This window comes from Acomys minous, assembly GCF_964271855.1.
Source record: "Acomys minous genome assembly, chromosome: 8".
In the NCBI taxonomy this organism is placed as follows: domain Eukaryota; kingdom Metazoa; phylum Chordata; class Mammalia; order Rodentia; family Muridae; genus Acomys; species Acomys minous.
In genome coordinates, this window is record NC_140489.1 from 69,908,972 (window position 1) to 69,927,134 (window position 18,163).

An 18,163-nucleotide genomic window follows, 5' to 3' on the forward strand; every position below is an offset into this window, starting at 1 on the left:
CTACAGTGTTTGATAATACATGTGCTGTGATTTGACATATACACAGAAAAAAAGATGAGTTTAGCTTCTAGACATAGATGCATTTCAAATGCATGATTTTTCATCACTTATAAATTGAATTAGAGAATTATGGAGAACACTATGTAATATTAAGGTATTAAATTTACACTAACATGTGTCTAAATGATCCATAGAATTGGCTTTTAAACATACAGCTTTACTCTCCCCCCATAATTCTAAATTGCAGTGATGGAGATTTTTGTATAGAATGCCTTGTTATGTTTAGACAAAAGAATTGCCTTTGACCTTAGCCTTGAAAATTTGTACTTGATGTATGCCATTCTGATGTCTGCCTTTTCCACTTTTTAGTTTTGTTGTCTAAAAACAGAGTCTAAATTTTGTGACAACAGAGAGAACCCTAGAAGCTATCTTGTCAATTTAGGCATTTAGGACTAAAAATACAGACCTAGATACATATGGATATTATGGGTATTGTTCAAAACCCATTATCTTATGACTGGAGAGAGTTCTTGTCACTAAAGTGTGATAGTTAGGAGTGAGTCAAGGGCAGGAGACATTCCTGAGAAATAAAGCCAAGGTGGATGAAAAGATTCTGTAAGCACTGTAGTTAAAAGAGGACAGGGTTTGCTTTTAGTCATCTACTTTCTATATGATTTCAGCTATACCAAAAAAGAGAAATGAAGGTGAGCCTGCCCTAGGAGATGAAAACAAGACAGATGGCAAGGTCTAGCTTCACTAGAGCCTGGCTGCAGGGAGTGGCTGAGAATCAAGAACGGAGAACCCAAGAAAGGATTCCAAAGGGTCAGGAAACATCATAGAACTGATGAAGAGCAAGCATTACAATGTTACTAACTAAATAGAGGTAAGCAAAGCTAGCAGGGCTGGGTGGGGCAGGAAAGGATAGTTTGTAATCTTAATGTGCCCAAATCAACAATGTGTGAAGGTAATGAAACTCCAGGAAAGAAAACTAACCAAAGAGCACACAATATTTAACTACAAAAGCAATAGCTACATATGTGTGGATAAATTATAAAATATAAAACAAAAACTTATATAAAATAAAATTATAGGGAAATTAAAAATTGTTATTGCTTATTCTTGTATACAGAGAGTAAGATAAATAGGAATATTAAGAAATACATAATTTATTCTGAGTTGAGAATATATATTATTTTTTTATATCCAAGGAAACTTTGTAAAAGTATATCCTGAAATTAATCATACAGCAAATCTAGATCAATTTTTATTTTGTTTTTATTATGTTATTTTTATTAATTTTTTATTTGTTACACATACATTTGTATTATTACACATAAATACAATAAACTACCTATAGCAAGAAGAACCATGAAATATTCAGGAATTATATAAGTGTTACATTCTTAGTGTTTTGGATATTTGTATTTGGCAGCCTTGAAGAAAACATCTTTCCTATATTGGTACATCTAAAATTCTGAATGTAAATCAATATCTATCACATCTTGTCATTATCAACTTTAAACATCTATCTAGACCTAAAAACATCTTAACCCCTAAAAAACTAAGCTTAATTGTAATACTAAACTATCTGGTCAAATTTTTATTTAAAAATTTATTTTTATTAAGTATGTTTGTGTGTGTGTGCGTGTGTGTGTGTGTGTGCGTGTGTGTGTGCATGTGCATGTGTGTGTATGTGTGTGTGTATGTGTGTGTGTGTGTATACATGTCCCATAACTCATGTGAGGAGGTCATAGGATAAGTTGAGGAAGCTAGGTTTTTCCTTCTACTATTTCAGCCATAGGAATTGAACTCAGGTCACTGGGCTTTGCAGCAAGTACCTTTACCTACTGAACATCTTGCTGGCTTGATAAGATTCAAAAAATAAAAACTTTACATACTACCTCATTTGATTGTATTAAAATAAATTTAGATGAATAAATGCTGATCTTTCCACCTCTCTAGCAGTAACTCCTTTAGAATTAAGAATGTAATCACAATTAACTATGTGTCAGAGACCAAGACAGAACCAAAATGACAAATTATCAAGCAAACAGTAAAAGGGAATAACTAAAAGGATGAAGTAGTAAAAACTCAGAGAGAAAATTTATAACCTTAAACTCCTATGGTAAGAAAATGTATGAATGAGAGTTGAACAATTTTGAGAACCCAAAGGCAATTATCCATTCCATTCCGAAATAAACAATTCTCTCTTTTTCTTGTGCAATTATTCATTTTTATTGAAAATAGACTTTTCACACAATATATTCTGATTATGGTTCCCCTCTCCCAACTCCTTCCAAATCCTCCCTCTCTCTCCACCCAACTAACTCCTTTCTTGCTCTCTCTCATTAGGAAACAAACAGGCTTTGAAAAATAACGGCAAAATATATTATAAAATAAGAAAAACATACGGATAAAGAAAAGGAGAAAACTACAAGAAGCACATTTAATTGTAGAGACATCTATATTGGCACACACAGAAATCCTCTAAAAATACAAAATCAGAAACCATATTATATAAGCAAAATACCTTTAGGGTAATAAAAGAGCGTGAGAAATGCCCAGACAAGCATTACAAAATGGAAAACCCTTGAAAAACTGATACTCAGTTTGTTTCGTATTGGCCATCTATGGCTAGGCATGGGCCTGCCCTTAAGAGTAATTTATATCACTAATTTTTCATTTGTGAGTGGTTTATAAATGTGAGGTAGCCTGGTTAGGGATGGGGCATGTGTTGCATTCTCAGTTCTAGGACCCCTTCAGGCCAAACGTTTCCGTGAGTTTATAGCTACATTGTTCACAATTGTGTTTTGAAGGCCTTGCTTCCTAGTTCTCTGTCCCCTCTAGCAATTCGAATCTTTCTGTATTCTCTTCTGAAGGGTTCTTGGTGCTATAAAGGGGGGATTTGATGGTGGCATCACATTTTGGATCTAGTATGCCAAGGTCTCCTATGCTCTGTATATTGTCTAGCTGTGGGGTTCTGTATTTATTCCCATCTACTGCAAGAGGAAGCTTCTCTGATGGTATCTTAGAAAGCTTTTGATCTACAAGAATATCAGAATATCATTGAGAGTCACTTTGTTGCTAAGTTCCTATAACAGAACAGTAGTATTTGGTTTTTCCTTTAGGTCTTTAGGATACCCGGCCTCAGGTTTTTGGCCACCAAAGCAATGATGGGAACAGGTTTGTTTTTTTGTTTTTGTTTTTGCTTTTTGCTTTTCTTTTTTATTGGTTATTCCCACAGCTTTTGTGCCACTGCTGTGCCAGCATTTCACGCAGACAGGAGACCATTGTAGATTGGAAAGTTTGTAGCTGGATTGCTGTTTACTTTTCTCTTTGGTAGGCTGAAGAATACCTTCCAATACCACGAATATAGAGGTAAAGGTTCTAGGTACACACCGGCTCAGCTTCTTCGTGTTCAGCGAGTTGTGTAGGTGTTGTCTTCAGCAATAATGTCTTACAGTCAGTAGAGAGCAACCAAGAACCTGATTTGCTTGAGGATTTTCATAGGGTTCATTTGGTTAACAATTTGAATTATGTGTATTCCCAGAACTAGACGCTTCATTTGGTGTTGAGAAATGGAGCTCTATCTCCCCTATTATTGGAAAATCCCTTTAGATTACCTCCATTTATGTCTATACTTTAGGAAGCTTCTACTTTATTAGGTTTCCATATTCCCCATCAATTGGCCCCTAGTTTTAGATATGATTCCTGCATTCCCACTTCTTCCCATTTGATCCCCCTGTTCCAGTCCCCTTATCTATCCATCGCTGGCTGTTCTACTACAATCTGTATAACCACACAGCTTAGGCATAAAATAATGGACTAGGGGCTGTGAAAAACTTTCTATGAAAATAGAGAATGAGAATAAAGCAATTACAGCTAAGAAAGTAATAAAAATGAGTAAATATACACCAGAAGACACTGTCAGTACTCTAGGATTACTGGCAGGATTGTAATATAGTGCAGTTGCCAGAAAAGTTTGGTGACTTCTCAAAAAAACTTTAAAGAGAGTTAAAATATGATCTAGTAATTCTATGTTTAGGTATGCACCCACAATAAGGAATGTAGAAGGCTCAAACAAATACTTGCACATCCACATTCATAGATCCAATGTCCTAATAGCGAATTGGTAGAGAAAACTCAAGTGCCCATCAGCCCATGAGTGGATAGAACAAATGTGATATGTTCAAACAATGAAATGCTATTCAGTTTAAAAGGCAATGAAAACTTGACATATTGTATAAAACTATGTTAAGTTAAATAAGCCATATGCACATAGGAAAGTGTGCTAACACTAATATGAGGTATTGGAAATAGCCAAATTCAGAGACAGAGGGTAAGATAGAAATTACCAGAGGCTAGAAGATGCAGAGAATGGGATGTAGTGATTTTGGGTGAGAGATGTTGCCTATAGTCTTGGGTATTTGAATACTTGGTCCACAATTGCTGGCATTGTTTGTGGAGGTTTAGTTGGTGTGGCCTTGTAGAAGGAAATCTAGAGGTGGGTTTGAGAATGAAAACCCTCTGCCATTTATTCCAGTTCACTCTTTTTGCTTGATGTTTATGCTTAAGTATGTGGGATCCGTTTCTGTTCCTGCCACCCTGCTTTTGTCTTGTCTTCCCTCCCCACCAAATGGACTCATCCCTCTGGAACTGTGAGCCAAGCAAACTCTTCATTCTATAGTTACCTTAGTCATGACATTTTATTATAGCAACAGGAAAGTAATTAATGGAGGGAGAGATGTTGTTTAATGCCTATTGAGATTCTCTTAAGATAATGGAATATTCCCAGACATGCTTAGTGGTGATATTTACTCAGCATCCAAAATCAAGTTGTGTAGGTGACAAATTTTAAGTTATGCATGTTTTATGACTATAAAAAGGTACCGTGAGCAAATGTTTTCATGTGTTTCAGTTAATTAAAACATGGATATTTGTCTTGTTACCTATTCAGTTTATACTATGGCAAATATTTAAGGTTCCTAAGTCTATTTTTGAGGTGAGAAATAGTTCTTTATATTTATTTATTTTTAGTTTTTAAAAAGTTTTTACATATACATTTATAAATCACACACATATACACACATACACACATACACACACACACACACACACACACACACACACACACACACACACACACACACTAGATTACCTAGCAAGAAGAACCATGACACAATCAGGAATTATATAAATGTTACATTCTTAGTGTTTGGCTATTTGTATATGACAGTCTTGAAGAAGACATCTTTCCTATCTTGGTGCATTTAAATTTCTGAGTGTAAATCAATCTTCATCACATCTTGTCATTATCAACTTAGAACACCTATCTAGACCTAAAAACATCTTAACCTCTAAACCACAAAGCTTCACTGTAAAACTAGGCTACCTGGTCTTCAACTCCCTCAGAGACTTGAGAAGGAATAAACTTGATTATCTGAGTTTGCTGGGAGTGCAGGTTAGTAGTTTTCCAAATGAAAAGATGACAGAGACAATTTTCTACCTGAATAGTCACCCAAAACTCTCAATAGCATTGGATCATCTTCTCTAGCCTTCTGGTCCAATATATCTGACAGACATATCTGTGAGGCAGAAACTATTGAGGACTTGCTTACCCTGTCTTGACAGAGTTTGTCCATCAACTCTGCCAGCATCCAAGCTTGCCTCTTTTTTAAGGCGGAATTCTGTCTGTGGTAGAAATGAGGACCTTTTGCCCAGTGGCTTGTTTGCCATGTTTGAAGCCATCTTGATAAGGAGGTTCTTTGATGATAGGAAAGAAGAAAGGATCTTCTTTCAAGTAGGCTGGATGATGCCAGGAGTTAACTTGTCTCATTTTCAATGAATCTTTAAAGTAATAAAAACCTTTTAAAATGCCATATTCTGCATGTCTCTGGGATTTGTGAAGACCTTGTCTTTCTATAGCATCATATCTATCTGCTGTACCTAAGATGTATATTTTGTCATAAAAGTAGACTAGCAATTGACATGACCATGACTTTATCTACTAACATTTAATTTATATAATTTATTTCTCCTAAAGAGCTTGATAGCACTTTCAAAGGATTAGAAGTAAACCTTATATTATAATTGAGTTATATGGGTACAATAACTCATATTAGCGTGAACATATATATATATCACATAAATATATAATATATGAGCATATATTATATAATATATATATAATGTGTGTTAAGAATAATCTTACATTTGAATGCTATACGACTGTATCTAGAACTTATTTTGCATCTATATCCAAAATTCTATATCCGTGAACTAAAAATATCTTGTGAGTGACAATTGAGGTATTAAGTTGAGTAGATTCACTAATCTAGTTTTTGTTCTATCTTCCCTGTACATTTCTATATTCTCCCTTCTTTCTTTTCAACCACTTTCTCCAAACAGGATGTCAATGTCCAGTATTCTGTGAGGAATGCATCCTGTCAGGTCTGATCCAATGTCAGTGTCTGGTTCTCACAAGCATTATACAGTATTAAAATTATAAGTGTATAAAAGGTGTGCATGATTCATGGAACAATTAAGGCTGGATTTCTGCTCTTTGTATGAGCAAGAAAAGAAGACATACGTAAATCTTCATTCATGTCATATGAAGAATGGAATCTAATAGTAATTCATTCATAGGGGTTCTTTAGTCAACAAGAATCATTGTCTATGCTTAGACATTCACGTTTCAGCCAGTCTTAGAGCTAGTCCCATTTGGTGGGATTAGCAGTATAAGTTACTGCATTGTTCTGCAGTTTAAGTTATTCACATCTTGATTGTAGCCCCCTCCCACTTTCCCTCTTGGTCCTCCCTCCCTCCCTCAACTCCTCTCCCTCCTTCCCATAGTACTCACACAGGGGAGCCCTCTTCCCCTAATGTCTAACCTCAGCCTATCAAGTCTCACCTGTATTAGCTGTAACCTCTTCTCTGTAGCCTGACATGGCCATCTTGCCTAGGGGAAATGATCTAAATTCGGTGGCCAGACTACATGCCTGATGTAGTTCCTACTCTCCAGACATGGGATCCACAAGAAGCCTATGCTACTACATCCAAGCAGTGGGTCTAGGTCCACATCATACATGGTCCTTGGTTGATGTTTCTGACTCTGTTTTGTAGTGTAGTTATGCTGTATTATGTGGCTAATGTCTGATTATCAGTGAGTATATACAATGCATGTCTTTCTAGGTCTGGGTTACCTCACTTAAGATGATGTTTTCCAGTTCCATCCATTTGCCTGCAAATTTAAAGATTTCTTTGTTTTTAATAGCTGAATAGTATTCCATTGTAGATGTACCACATTTATTTCATAAATCTTTGGTTGAGGGACACCTAGGTTGTTTCCAGATTCTGGCAATTAAAAATAAAGCTGCTATGAACATTGTTAAGCAAATGTCCTTATTGTATGGTAGAGCATCATTTGGGTATATTCCCAAGAGTGGTATGTACCCTCAGGTACTGTTATTCCCAATTTCCTGAGAAAGGACCAGATTGATTTCCAAAGCCATTGTACAAGTTTGCACTCCCAGCAGCAATGGAGGAGTGTTCCCCTTTCTCCACATCCTCACCAACATGTGCTGTCATCTGAGTTTTTTTATTCTAGCCATTCGGATAGGTGTAAGATGGAATCTCAGAATTGTTTTGAGTTGAATTTCCCTGATAACTAGGGATGTTGAGCATTTCTTTAAGTGTTTCTTGGCCATTCGATATTCCTTTATAGAGAATTCTGTACCCAATATTTAATTGGATTATTTGGTTTGGTGGTGTTTAATTTCTTCAGTTCTTTATATATTTTAGATAATAGTCCTTTATCTGATGTCAGATTGGTGAAGATCTTTTCCCAGTCTGTAGGCTGTCGTTTTGTTCTATTGACAGTATCCTTCGCCTTGCAGAAGCTTTTCAGTTTCGTAAGATCCCATTTATTGATGGTTGATCTTAGGGCCTGAGCTGTTGATGTTCTGTCCAGGAAGTTCTCTCCTGTGCTGATGAGCTCAAGAATCTTTGCCAATTTTTCTTCTAACAGATTTAATGTGTCTGGTTTTATGTTGAGGCCTTTAATCCATTTGGACTTCAGTTTTGTGCAGGGTGATAGATATGGATCTATTTTCATTTTTCTACATGTAGCCATCTAGTTAGACCAGCACCATTTGTTGAAGATGCTGTCATTTTTCCATTATATGTATTTGGCTTCTTTGTCAAAAATCAAGTGTCCATAGATACATGGGTTTATTTCTGTGTCTTCAATTCAATTCCATTGATCAACCAGCCTATTTCTATGCCAGTACCATGTTGTTTTTATTACTGTTGCTCTATAGTATAGTTTGAGATCTGGGATGAAGATTCCTCCAGAAGATCTTTTATTATACAGGATTGTTTTAGCTATTCTGAGTTTTCTGTTTTTCCATATGAAGTTGAGAATTGATCTTTAAAGTTAGGTAAAGAATTGTGTGGGTATTTTCATGGGAATTGCATTGAATCTGTAGATTGCTCTTGGTAAGATGGCCATTTTTACTATGTTGAGTCTTCCAAGACATGAGCATGGGAGATCTTTCCATCTTCTGAGATCTTCTTCAAATTCTTTCTTCAGAGATTGGAAGTTTTTTTTTCATACAAATCTTTCACTTTTTTGATTAGAGTTCCACCAAGATACTTTATATTATTATGGCTATTGTGAATGGTTTTGCTTCTTTAACCTCTTTCTCATACTCTTTGTCACTTGTATACAGGAGGGTGACTGATTTTTTTGAATTGATTTTGTATCCAGCCACTTTGATGAAGGTGTTTATCAGCTGTAGGAATTCTTTGATAGAAGTTTTGGGGTCAATTATGTACACTATCATATCATCTGCAAATAGTGATAGTTTACTTTCTTCTTTTCCAGTTTGTATCCCCTTGATCTCCTTTAGTTGTCTTATTGCCCTATCTAGGACTTCAAGTACTATATTGAAGAGATATGATGAGAATGGAGAGCCTTGTCTTGTCCCTGATTTCTGTGGAATTGATTTAAGTTTCTCTCCATTTAGTTTTATGTTGGCTATTGGCTCATTGTGTATTGCCTTTATTATGTTTATGTATGTGCCTTGTGTCCCTGCTCTCTCCAGGACTGCTAACATGAATGAGTGTTGGATTTTGTCAAATGCTTTTTCGGCATCTAAGGAGATGATCATGTGGGTTTTTTCTTTCAGTTTCTTGAATGATGAATTACATTAGTGGATTTCCATATATTGAACCACACCTGCATGCCTGGGATGAAGCCTACTTGGTCATGATGAATGATAGTTTTGATGTGATCTTGAATTTGGTTTGCAAGTATTTTATTGAATATTTTGCATCAATGTTCATAAGAGAAATTGGTCTGAAATTCTCTTTCTTTGTTGAGTCTTTCTGTAGTTTAGGTATCAAGGTGATTGTGGCCTCATAGAATGCATTTGATAATGTTCCTTCTTTTTTTATTTTATGGAATAGTTTGAAGAGAATTGTTATTAGCTTTTCTCTGAAGGTTTGGTAGAATTCTGCACTGAATCCATCAGTTCCTGGGCTTTTTTTTTTTTTTTTGAGACTTTTGATGACTGCCTCTATTTCCTCAGGTGTGATAGGACTATTCAATTTGCTTGCCTGATATTGATTCAGTTTTGGTAGTTGGTAGCTATCAAGAAAATTGTCCATTTTATTTAGGTTTTTGAATTTTGTGGCATATAGGCTTTTGAAGTAAGACATGATGATTCTTTGGATTTCCTCAGTGTCAGTCATGTTTCTCTTTTCATTTCTGATTTTGTTGATTTGGATACTCTCCCTCTGCCTTTTAGTTAGTTTGGCTAAAGGTTTGTCAATCTTGTTGATTTTCTCAAAGAACCAGCTCTTGGTTTCATTGATTCTTTGAATTGTTTTCTTTGTTTCCAATTTATTGATTTCAGTTCTGAGTTTGATGATTTCTAGCCATCTACTCCTATGGGTGTGTCTGCTTCCTTATGTTATAGAACTTTCAGGTGTGCTGTTAAGTTGCTAATATGGGATCTCTCCAGTTTCTTTATAAAGGCACTTAGTGCTATTAGCTTTCCTCTTAGCACTGCTTTCATTGTATCCCATAGGTTTGGGTATATTGGGCCTTCTGTTTCTTTGAATTCTAGGAAAGTTTTAATTTCTCTTTTTTATTTTATTCCTTACCCAGATGTCATTGAGCAGGGAGTTGTTCAGTTTCCATGAATTTATAGGCTTTTGGTAGTTTCTTTGGTTGTTGAGTTCCATTTTTAATGCATGGTAGCCTGATAAGATCCAAAGGATTAGTTAGATTTTCTTATATCTGTTGATGTTTGCTTTGTGACCAAGTATGTGGTCAATTTTGGAGAAGGTTCTGTGAGGTGATGAAAAGAAAATGTAATCTTTTGTGTTTGGGTAAAATATTCTGTAGCTATCAGTTAGGTCAACTTGTTTCATGACGTCTATTAGTTTCGTTGTTTCTCCATTTAGTTTCTGTCTTAATGATCTGTCTATTGGTGAGAGTGGGGTGTTGAAGCCTCCCAATATTAATGTGTGGGGTTCAATGTGTGCCTTAAGTTTTAGTAATGTTTCCTTTACAAATGTGGGTTCTCCTGTGTTTGGGGCATAGATATTCAGAATTGAGAAATCATCTTGGTCTAGTTTTCCTTTGATGAGGATGTCATGTCCTTCCCCATCTCTTTTGATTAATATTGGCTGAAAGTCTATTTTTTCAGGTACTAGAATGGCTATTCCAGCTTGTTTCTTAGGTCTATTTGCTTGGAATACAGTTTTCCAACCCTTGACTCTGAGGTAATGTTTATCTTTATTGCTGAGGTGTGTTTCCTGTATGCAGCAGAATGATCAATCCTGTTTTCGTATCCATTCTGTCAGTCTGTGTCTTTTTACTGGAGAGTTGAGGCCACTGATATTAAAAGGTATTAATGACCCATATTTGTTAGTTCCCTTTGTTTTGATGTTGGTGGTGGCAGAGTGTGTGTGTTTCTGTGTTTTGGAGTTGTGGATGTGAAGTTATTTATTTTATGTGTTTTTATGGGTGTAGTTAGCCTTCTTGGGTTGGAGTCTTCCTTCTAATACCTTCTGTAGGGCTGGATTTGTGGTTAGGTACTGATTAAACTTATTTTTTTCATGGAATATCTTGTTTACACATCTATGGTGATTGAAAGTTTTGCTAGGTATAGTAGTTTGGGTTGGTATCTGTGGTCTCTTAATGTTTGCATGACTTCCATCCAGGCCCTTCTAGCTTTCATAGTCTCTGTTGAGAAGTCAGGGGTAATTCTGATGGGTTTGCCTTTACATGTGACTTGGCCATTTTCTCTTGCAGCTCTTAATATTCTTTCTTCTGTAAATTTAATGTTTTGATTATTATGCTGTGGGAGGATTTTCTTTTCTGGTAGAATCTATTTGGAGTTCTATAGGCTTCTTGTATGATAATGGGCATTTCTTTCTTCAGGTTGGGGAAGTTTTCTTCTATGATTTTGTTGAAAACGTTTTCTGGGCCTTTGAGCTTGGAGGCTTCTTCTTCTATTCCTATTATTCTTAGGTTTGGCCTTTTTATACTGTCCCAGATTTCTTGAGTGTTTATGTCAGGAACTTTTTAGTTTTAACATTTTCTTTGACTGATGTATCAATAACTTCAATCGTATCTTCCACGCTTGAGATTCTCTCTTACATTTCTTGTATTTGGTTGGCATGGCTTGTGTCCATAGTTTCTCTTCTCTTCCCTATATTTTCAACTCTAAGATTGCCTCACCTTGTGTTTTCTTTGTTGCTTCTAATTTCTTCTTTAGATCTATAGTTCTTTATAGGATTTATTCAGTTCCTTCATCTGACTGAGTGTATTTTCCTGTGTTTCTTTGAGTGATTTATTTTCCTCTTTCAAAGCTTCTATCATTTTCATCACCTGAGATTTAAATCTTCTTTGTGTGTTTCATGGATTTTCATATCTCCAGGGCTTACTGGCTTAGGATCACTGATTTCCTGTGTTGTTATACAGTTCTCAGTTTTGTTTGCTAGTCTGCTTGCACTATCCTCTAATCATCTGGTTGTCTCTGGTGTTAGCAGACCTAGGGGTTCTTCCAGTGAGGGCGCTATCTGTCCCAGGTTGGCCAGGCAGATTGGAATCAAGTAAACAGAACTCCAAGCCAAACGTTGTTTGCTAGGGTTCCCTACAGGCCTCCTTAGGGTGTTGGATAATGGGTGTTAGAGCTGTACCCAGCTCAGCTCAGCTGGGTTCCCTGACTGTATTCCAGTTGGGTCTGGCAGGGGAGGAGTGAGATGATATATTTCTAAGCCCAAAGTTGCTCAGGTCCCCTACAGTCCTTTTCAAGATGGCAGGGTTCTATCTGCTGTGTTACTATCTCTGTGCCTTATCTGGGTAAGGCCAATGAAGAGAGAGAAAAGCTCCAAGCTTCTCACGAAACAGCAGTGATTGTGGGGGGTGGCCTGCACAAATCTCTGATCTGTGACCTATGTGGATCTGGCCAATAGTCTGTAGGTGGGCGGAGTGAGATTAGGGCCAGAAGCTGCTAGCAGAATTGCAGCTAATGAGTAATGTGGCCCAAGCTGGTCTCTGCTCAGTGCCTTGTGTCTTAGCTGTATGCTTCAGGCAGGTGTAAGTATACAGACCAAGTCCTGAAGCTGCTTGTAGGATGCTACTGATGTGGACTGTGGCCAGAGCCTGCATTCATCTCTGTCAGCCATCAGGTATGTTCCCATCTAGTAGGCAGTTGGGGGTGTTGTAAGAGATCAGGTCTCCAAGCTACTCAGAAGTTCCACAGGCCCTCTTGGGATGGCAGTGGTATATTTATCGGTTCAGTGACCCAGCCAGTCCAGGCCAGCAAGCAGCCAGGTGAATGAGGTAACACAGGGCTCAAAGGTACTTGGGTGCCCTGCACTCTTTTCTCGGGAGGCAGCTAATGTGGATTGTGTCCTGTGCCAGGACTAAGCTCTGCCTGTTTGCTCTCCATCGATCCTCCATCTGGCGGAAGGGGGCTGGGGGCTGGAGGAAGTGAGAGCCCAGAGCTGCAAGTATATCCCACAGTTTTTTCTCTGGGATCCCGCAAGCAGTATCCGGCAGTGAAGGCTGGAAGCTACAGGGTTTTCCCACAGTCCTTCCCAAGATAGCAGCTAATGTGGGCTGTCCCCTGGGATTTTTCCGTGTGTTAGCTGGGTGGCCAGGGGTCAGACCCGCTCAGGCACCACCTGATCCCTTTCACCTGAGAATCAGCAGCACTGGTGTTTTGTAGTTCTCAGTTTGGTCTTTAGGTCACTGTGCAGTCCTGTATTTCCTGCTAATCAGACACAGTGTGCCATCAGTGCCGCCATCTTGGAAATCCCCTCAGCAGTATTTCAATACACTATTTTGTCAAGATGTTTCAAAATAGAAAACTAAGACTAATTTTACGTGTAAACATGAGTTTACTAATGCTTATTAATTTAAAATAGAATCTGGAATTGTATCTAAGATTTATTAAAACTAACATGAAATCAGTGATAATGGATAGAAGAGATTAAATAATCTTTCTATTGATGAATGTGATTAAATTTAAAAACCCTAATATCTGTTACAAAAATGAAATAAATAAGATAATTTTATAGACATAAGGCTTAGAATAAGAATGAAGGAAATCCATTGAAATATCAATGGTGCCAGACAATTCTTATAACTGCACTGCGTAAAAATGTCTCGTGAGCACAAGACTTTGTCTTCCCACTCAATCTTCATGTTTGGACAGAAACTTCACACTGCCACTTGGAGCATAACTTTAATTTTTAAATAAAGATTTATTATATTTAATGTTTTTAGATTTATTTTGTTTTATGAACATGGATTTATTTTGCTTGTGTGTCTATGAACCATGTGCCCAAGAAGGTGCCATATTCCCTGGAACCCGAGTTATGGGTGGTTGTGAATCACACTGTGGGTAATGGGAACTGAACTGTGGGTAATGGGAACTGAACTCAAGTTGTCTGCTAGAACACCCCCTTGAGTCATTTTTCAGCTCCAATTTATTTTCTTTGTAATTTTGTGTATTTATCTCTATGAGAACATATGTGGGATAGGTTTGTGCACCTGAGAGCAGGCATCTTCAGAGGCCAGAAGAGGGCATCAGATACCCTGGTATTCAAGTTACAGGTGGTTGTGAGCTGCCACATTGATGCTTTTAACCCAACTCAAGTCCTTAGAAGAGAACTATGTACTCTGAACACAGCTTGAACATCACAGGGCTAGTCCAATTCCCTTTCTATAGTCATCAAAAGTTACCCACGTATTCATTAGCTAAGAAAACTAAAGGCAAATTTTATATACTTGTCCCATTCTGAATTCACTCTTGGAAGATTTGAAGTCATTTTAAGTTTCTTATGACATCTGGCTATAGTTCAGTTAAGTATTGACATTTTATATAACCCTGGCATAATAAACTTAACTACACACATAATTTTGCAAAGGCAGGTTACTCTTTCTTTTTTACTTAATTTTTTGTCTTCTCTGGAAAGAATTTTGCATTCATCTTGGCTTCTTGATAAAAATCTCAAAACTTTATTTGAAATATGTATCCCCATTGAATTATTAATCATTATATTATTGTGCCAAGTTGCAAAATACCCTCGTACTATTGATACTGATAGTCTAGTACAATAGCTTCTTTAGAAGGCATGATACTTGGGGTCAGAAAAAGTGTGAGCTGTCAGGAAAGGAGAGAGAACCCATCAGATCTACTGTGTAGGTCTATCTGATTTTAAAGATATTTGCAATAATTTCTCTTTTGTTATCCTTCCCATAATTTTGTCTATATCTTTAAGTATTTTATTAGACCTATGGTTCCTCAGTATAATATGCTGTCCAGATCTCCAGTCTTCATGGCCAGGTCCCCACTCCTGCCATGCCTGCTTGTGTACTGCATACATATCTAGAAACCTACATACTGGTAGATATCTACATACATATATATATAGAACAAGAAACTGGTATTTCATTTGTTTGCTTGGTGGATCATCAATGGAGGCAGAAATGCCATAAGATCTCACATTTCTCTCTTCTCTTCAGCTGTACTGGTATTTCTTTTTTAAAGTTCCTTTGAATAGTTAAATTCTTCACTGAAACTTTGGAGTTGGTCTATTCTTGGGTCGTATGGTGGGAATATGGTAGGAAAGAGGACTTTCTTTGAAAATTAGAACATTTTCCCCAAGAGAGATGGGCCCTCCTGAGGAGGAATTCTGCCACCCTCTGAGTAGGTAATGCATTTTCTTCATCTTATTATGTATTTATTATAAGTATAAAAGCAAGTCTTTAAGAAAAGCTGGGTTCTGTAATATGTCACATTGGAATAATCAGCATGAATTCACGTCCTTAAAAGACTTATTTTCTAACTATGCCATTATTATAAATGTCCTAACGGCAGGGGCACTACTCTAATTTATTAACATCCCACTTGTGCACCCCTAGCACACAAATTTTGATCCCTAATTGGTAGTTGTCTTTAGGTTTCAAACAGAAAAGATGAAATGAATTGAAAAGCAACTTGTCATTGACCAGAAACCAAGGCTCCTTCTTGAAACATTGGGGACATAGTTTTAATGGCAAAAGATCTATCAAGTAATAACAGTAATAGTATTAATGGTTAATCTGGAGCGAGATGTGAAAAGTCTTGAGTTCATAGTAGCTGTAAAAAGTGAAAACCAGATGTACAAACTGTACTGATAATATGACAAAGAATAGTTCTAAAATAGTCCTCCAGATTTTGCTCATTTATATGTGTAAGGGAACACTGAAATATGATGTTTTACTCTCTTTATTTAACATACATTTAGCCCATATACATGGTTGTAATAATGTTAGAATAAAGGAGTTAATGAGGATGAATCAAGACACACAAGGTTTCTGCACCATGACATTCTTCCTTCAGAAAAGACCAGGAAGGATGCATTAAATGGCACAGGAGCCATATGATTAATGGTTAACTATATTAATCACAGTTCATCATAGTTGATCAGAGCAGTGCAAACAGTTGCGCACAGGGTCAATTATGAAACTGTTCCCAAATTACAAATGAAACAAATTCTCTACAGGGAAGCAAACACAAAGATTCAACCCTTCATCTCCTAGGAGATGAAGTATTTACTAGTGATGACCTTTTAAATTTTGTACTAATTTTTAAAGACAATACTAAGGGTAATGTTACTATCCAGGCCAATGTATCATGGTTCAAGGCCATGGCATGCTCTTGGCTGTGAGAAACCATGAAAGGTAAGTCTTACAAGTGTCAACTCTACATAAAAGGCAGTGATGTATAGGGATTATAATAATGAGAAAATCTGATATAAAAATATTAGTTCTATTATAAAAACTAAAATTTGATTCATGTTGGACTCTACCACCAAATTTTATTCTTTAAATGTAAATGAAGCAGTAGCCTCCTGGATTTTGGTATTCTTTTTTACAGTTAGCATATGAGGTAACAAGTTTCATCATGTGCTTTCATACACTTGTGCTATTAATTGTTGTTTTTATTCAGCTGCCTTCCTCATTCATGACCCTTTCTCATAGTCTCTGCCACCCTATTTGATGACCCCTTTCCTTCTCTCAAAGAGTCTCCCTTACCTTCATGTGCCATGTATTTCACTTTTTTTCTCCACTGTCCCATTTCTCCTTTCATGACCTATAGGCACATGCACGCACATGTACATAATGAAGACACAAATGCATAACCTGAACATTAGGAAATATATGTGATATTTAAGTCTGACTTATTTTTATTAACATAATGATCTCTAGTTGCATCCACTTTTCCTGAAAATGTCATGATTTTTATTTTTCTCTTATCTGAATAAAATTCTGTTGTGCATGTATATCACATTTTTTAAATTCATACTAGTATCTGGTGTTTTGAGATGACATTTTTAGTTTTTAGATCTGGAAAAAGTATTTTTTTAAAAGTTTGTGATAAGGTTATAACCATTAGTTCTGCAAAGTTTCATAAAGTTTAGAAAAATGTCAGAAAAATTCAAAACCAAAGATATAAAAATAAAAATTAATTTATGTTTCACTCATATTATTCACATTTTTTTCTACCAGTCTTACCTTTGGGCATTTGATCTGTTTTGAGTTCTTGAATCACTAGTTTAATCATTAAAGTTCATATGATGTTAAAATCTTCAAAAGAATCAGTCACACATATTATTAATTTCAGTTTAAATTGTTTAAAGAAATTTAATGAATTAAATTTCTAGTCAATAATTAAAAATCCAGAAAAAGTAATTTCCCCTGAGTTGTTATGTTGATATGGTGGTTTAATGTAGTGGACAGTGAATAAAATGAATCTTTAAATGTTTACTGTGGAGGGAAAAAAGCTCCCAATTTTATCTCTCACTCTTTTTGTGTTTTCTATGGGGCTAAGTTTTCTTCTATCGATAATGAAAGCTGGGACAGGTTCATAGCTCTTCTGATCATGGTTGCTTTACATTCAGACAATTTCTAGTTAACATATTAAAATGTCCAATCACATGTATGGTCAGATACCTCAACTTAATATTTAATATTTCTTCCAATTTCTGACTTGAGTTCTTCCAGTTAACCTCCTTTTGTTGATGTGACCAATATTTCTGACCACTTTATAAATAAGGTTTTGGAAGGAAGGCACAAAGTCTAGCTGATTAATGCTGCCATTAGCTGGCATCATGTACTCTTGGATCCCAAGGAAACATGAAGTTGAGGATTGTTTATGGGCCCTATTGAAGGTGTCTTCCTTTCCCTAGCTTTCTATTATCTAACAATAAAGAGAATGTGAGAAGAAAAAAAAGTGTCTCCTAGTTGTGAGGTTATTTTTGGCCATACTGAGTATATCTCTGTTTTTAGTAACTTCTATCCAATACCATTGACATTTATTGATATTGTTAAATTCTCTCCCTATGATCAATAACTGTTATTGTTGTTTTTGGTTAGGACTTAAACAAGATGATGAGTATGTTGTGAGTATGTCCTCAATTTTACAATGTGGGAAGTACTTGTTTACCCCAGATTTTTGGCTCCAGTGTAAAAAGAGTGGACCACATCTCTCACTCCTTGTAGTAGGGAGGGCGCTACTTCCATGCTGGGTGTGGTATAGCACTGCCCAAGGAAATCTTCCTTTTCAAATTTTCTTCAAATTTAACTATTGTTTCT